This window comes from Triticum urartu, chromosome 7 (genome assembly GCF_003073215.2).
Source record: "Triticum urartu cultivar G1812 chromosome 7, Tu2.1, whole genome shotgun sequence".
Classification (NCBI taxonomy): domain Eukaryota; kingdom Viridiplantae; phylum Streptophyta; class Magnoliopsida; order Poales; family Poaceae; genus Triticum; species Triticum urartu.
In genome coordinates, this window is record NC_053028.1 from 45,252,439 (window position 1) to 45,257,517 (window position 5,079).

Below are 5,079 nucleotides of genomic sequence, written 5' to 3' on the forward strand. Positions count from 1 at the left end.
GCAGCAGGTGGTCACGATGCCGATGCCGATGCCGATGCCGATTAGCAGTTTAGGGACAATTCTCTGGAGCGCTAGACGCTTGCCCTCGTCGTGATGGTCTTCTGCTGATCTGCTCGGCAATGATGTACTCCAATATTGCAATGAAACTAGCAGTTGGGGCGCGGCCCTACCGCGCCTCCTGAGTGGAATCTGTGCGGTGCCTGGTAGGTTGGCGACCTTTTCAGTACCTTTCTTAATCTGGTTAACACATGTCAATTGATAACTATGTAATACTATTGAAAGTAGTATGTTGCTGGATCAAAGACAGGAGCATAATTGTAGAATGAAATAAATGGTCTCATAAATATACAGAAATAGAAAGATTACAAAAAATGTTGATACAGCAAAAGGCTGCATATTGAAACATACCCTTAGAGAGAAAAGAAAAAAGCGACTCACCAATGTAATCTTAAAAAAATAGCACAAACAACTCCTAGGAATCTCTAACTGGGCAATATGATTTTACACGTTTGAGATCCCCTTGCTCTCTTTTCCTTTTGATGCTAGTAACTTCCTGGTTCTTCTAGCACTTCATCCACTGAAATATCATTCTGCATATTTTCACCATCTTGTAACTTCATAAACGGTAGCTATCACACGACATGGAGATGAGATGTTAAAGAAAACCATATATATGTCAAGGAAGCAAGGGAACAACATTCAGTATAATCAGGCACACCTTAGATAGTTAGATATATCGACTCTTTATCAAGAATGTCTGACAAACTTTGTGCTTCATTGTAAAGATCATGCCCCTGCTCATCCAGATGGCCATTGTCACTAGCCTGATCTACCAGATAAGAATGCTTGATATCATTAAACAAAATAATAATTTATGGGCAAGGAAGAATATAACAGCTATGAGAAAGAAATCTCTAGAAATAAATAATTAATGCAATGAATAGGGATGTTAATAATCGAGTTTACCGTGAATTGTCTGTCAGAGTAGGTATTTGAAGCTGATCAGGCTGTAGGAATACACAAACAAAAGAGAGATAGTGGCAAAGGTACTGATATGGTCATCAATGTTTACATATATAAAATCTATCAATCTGACTTGGGGCTCCAGAATGAGGAGTAACCCTCCCAACTATAATAACAGAAATTTAAAGGACACTCTGCATGTCTACGCAATCAAAGATGCAAGCATACAAGAACTAACGGTACTCTGAATGCAACATACGTAGGTAGAACAACACATCATATAAGATAAAAATAAGTAGAGAAATATCTATCACATATAGTAATTAAATGGTGATAAATTACATGAAAGGTAGAAATTACAGATATAATAATAGCTACAGAACCTGGTGTAACCTGCAAGATCTGGATGCATTTCTTTGTTTTTGAGATTACATATAAATGATGATGGTGAACATATCAGCGGATGCGATGGTCGCCGTCCCCTGCCGAGACATTCTCGCCTAGCCACTCCACTGCGCCCCAGTGCCACCTATCCCGCCTCACCCACCGTCGTGCCCAGTCTGCAACATTATCATAATTAAGTAACTTATTATGCTCATATACCAAAAATTGTGTCCTCCCGAGTTCCATGAACCAGCCCCATTCTATATGCTACAGTCATGTCGTTGCCATAGATTACAAGAAAGTAGCTAGTTAATTCCTACAACGACCTAAATAGCAACAAATCGAGTAGCGCCGACTGATACATAGCGCGCAGGCAAGCAACAACGTTCCACCCGCTGTGACGTTCATAGAAATAAATGTGGAGAGCACAAATCAGGCTAAACCAAACAAGGATAAAAAGTTTGCACTCTCATGCATGATCCGAGCCAAATCACAAGTCATTCAGTCAAGTGTAGGCTTTTGTACAAGAGCACAAGCATGCACCAAGCTTTCATAACAGATCCCCAAACTGGCTGGTACAAGCAAGTTTGAATCAGATCACAAGGTAATGAAAAGATAGGATAGCTACCCCGAAAACATGGTTGATTTGAAACTGAAGAAAGTTTCCCTTCATTTCCTTAAATTTCTTGCACAAGTCAACCATGTTATCATTCCTAGCACACCAGAGATCTTGGACCGGCTCCCGAAATTTAAGTGTGTTACTTATGCTAAGATAAGAAAACTGAACGCTAATAAAGCCTCCAGCAACTCGAGAAACTCTTCAAAGAGCTCTGATTAGTTTCACCAGATTTTCTATAAATTAAGACTGTTATCCAATTATTCCTTGCACAAATAAAATAATAGGCTGTGGGGCACCTTAACCTATATATAAATGTGTTAACAGATGCAGCATAAAACTTTCTCTTGGCGAGGATAAACTGAGGACCATGATGATAAAATAATACAAAATAAAAGCAGAAGCAATTCGACCTCTTTTGATTTGACCACAAACATATTTGAATGCCTTCTTAGCAGCATATGTTAACTCCAGCAGCAATGCACGACATTCAACACCATTATTCGTTGCAATACCCAAACACTCTCGTAGTTGAGCAATCTTCAGTTAAAGTAACTAACCACTAAGAAAAATACCAGCATAGTAACTGTTGGTGTACATATATACCACAGATCCATCCAAATGCCTTATTATTACACCAGCGCCTGGTTTCCCAGGATTTCCATTGCAAGCACCATAAAATTCAAGAATGCAGGACAGCTATAAAGACAAGGTCCAGTGATGAGAACAAGCCAACATTTCCTCAGTGAAGATAAGTTGCAAATATGCCTATCTCTACTACCTAAAAAAAGAGTAAGGTTCCAAGCAAGCAATCAAACCTCTCACTCCGAACAACTTTTTTTAATTTCTTTTACCTTTAGCGGGCTAATCAAGCATCAAAAAATTCTCATTAACATGTTTGTGCTGATGATTCTATTGATTATTGACTCACTTTCAAACCATTATTTGTCAGATCAATAGGCATTTAATTGACAACAATGCAAATTAGAACTTAATTGAGAAAATGATTAAGAGGAAGAAGGGGACATCTTACCGATTGAAAGAAACGCAAGAGTGAGGGACGACGGAGACGCGCAAACAGCAACAATTTTTTTATTATTCAGTACTGCTACCAAAAGGTCATTCTATGACAAAGAACTCATTGGGGAACAGCAGTTGCACCGGGTTACCTGGTATAAGACCAACATATTGTTCCCAAAAAGAAACATAAGTTGCAATTTTATAAGATGGAAAAGCATACAAAATAAAGAAAGAATTGGGATATACATCCACATGGGTTGCTAAATAAAGTGTATGCACAATTAGTGAAATTCATCTAAAAACTAAAGTATGCAGAGAGCAAGACAACATGTGAGATAATTAACCTAACCTACGGTCTACTTGTGATGTATTTGGGGCTGTGCAAGAGACCTCTTTCCCTTGCAATGAACAAGGCCCAACTTTGAAAGCGGTGATACAAAATTTAATGTAATGATCAAAAAGCACAATTTGGAGAACACTTAGATTCCACAAATCCAGCTAGATAGAAGCAACTCAAAATAAAAATGGTCTGAAATTAAAAAACTCTTGTTCGACAACCGCTAGCCCTGGCCTCCCCAGCCTCCGCTCCGGCGTCTTGGCAACACCGCTCTAGGACCTTGTTCGGGCTGTATGCTTCTACTTGGCATAATATTTGCTTCTTCAACAATAAATTTTCATTTACCTAGTAAGAGAGATCATACGAGTTGCAAGTAGCAACTGCAAGTAATTGCAGGATGTAGTAGATGTTAGGAATATGAAGTATAGCACTGACCCAATGCCCTGGCCTTGTGCTTCTTGGAGACAACCCAATGCACCTGCCCTTGCCATCAACCATGGGCAGGCCGTACTGGGTGGCAAAGAGTGTGTTGATCCCTGCCAGACATCACCTTCTCGAGCGTCGCCATGTGACTCATCTGCAGTAGACCAAACCCAATCCCGATTCAATCCCCACAAACCGTCAGATACATGAGTATGTATGGGTGGGCTTCAGTTACAAATATGTGGGGGAAAATTAAGCACCGGCTACAACAAATGTAAATATTCCGAGATGTTCATGGCATTATAGTGCACAAGATTATTTTTTACGACATGAAGAGATAAGATCCGGGTAGCATGAATGACCACCTTAACTGATTGGAGATTGCAAGAGCTTAAATTGATCCAGGGATGTATCACTTTGCGAATCCAAGACCTGGGAGAGGATGCAATAGGGAGAGAGCATAGATGGGAAAAGAGAGGGAGAGAGGGAAGGGTTGGGGCAAGCTTACCTTGGCTGGTTGGCAGCAGCCGTGCTCGCCGTCGGTTGACGCAAGCGCAGGTCCCCAAGCCATGCCCACCACCGCTCCCACCGCCTGTAGAAGCCGCTCGCTCGTCACCGTCCTACATCGCTCGAGCCACTGCTAAGACGCATAATTTTGCCCCTAGGCTTCTCTTTCTCCTCCTGATCCAGGAGGTAGTCTCCGGACCTGTCGCCTCCTCGCTCACACCATGGCTTTGGGGAGGAGCTCGCCGTTGGTGGGAATAAGGTGAGCGGAGGAGAGAGGAGTGGGTTGCAGGCTTTTGGGGAGGGCGCTGGTGGCGGCGGCTATGGCGGAGGGCTCCGGCTAGTGGTGGCGGCGGTAAACGAGGAAGAGGGATAGGGAGGGGAAGAGGAATCGAGGAGGGGAAAGGGGAACGGGGGGCTGGGCGTTCTGTCTCACGCGAGCGAGCGCCCCTTCAGCATTGCGTTTCCACCTTCCGGTTAAAAAAATTCGGCACAGTAAAATCGGGACAGGTGGATCACGCGAGCGAGCAGCCTTAATGCACACCTTATTGTTTTGGATTGGCCAGGGCGGACAAGACATTGCATCGTCCAAAATATGGCATGCATCACAAAACGCCGGTATCAAATATCAGGAAGGGGGCAGCTTCTGTATGTGCCTCGGTGATCAAGAAGATCAGGTATAGGAGTGGTGAATTCTCTATGTAAAATTCTGTTATGAATCAAGTGCAACTTTGAAACACATTCTTTAGTTAAGGCCGTTGTTTTTTACCAGTTGCTCGCCGCCTGTGGCTAGGGTCCCGACTAGATATTACTAGCAAATATGCCCGTGTGT

At 42.4% G+C, this 5,079-nt stretch overlaps 1 long non-coding RNA gene across 3 annotated transcripts; it reads right to left on the minus strand.

Annotated features, from left to right (window-relative positions):
- Nucleotides 1-306: 306 nt before the first annotated feature.
- Nucleotides 307-4,700, minus strand: LOC125522691. 3 transcript variants are annotated; one of them, XR_007289931.1, is made up of 6 exons: nucleotides 4,252-4,700; nucleotides 3,756-3,897; nucleotides 2,997-3,132; nucleotides 967-1,523; nucleotides 719-829; nucleotides 307-629 (listed from the first exon to the last, which is right to left on the minus strand). It is a non-coding gene; the product is annotated as an uncharacterized LOC125522691 (long non-coding RNA). The 3 variants fall into 3 exon arrangements; XR_007289930.1 differs by having other exon boundaries at nucleotides 719-824; nucleotides 4,252-4,699; XR_007289929.1 differs by having other exon boundaries at nucleotides 719-1,523.
- Nucleotides 4,701-5,079: the final 379 nt, after the last annotated feature.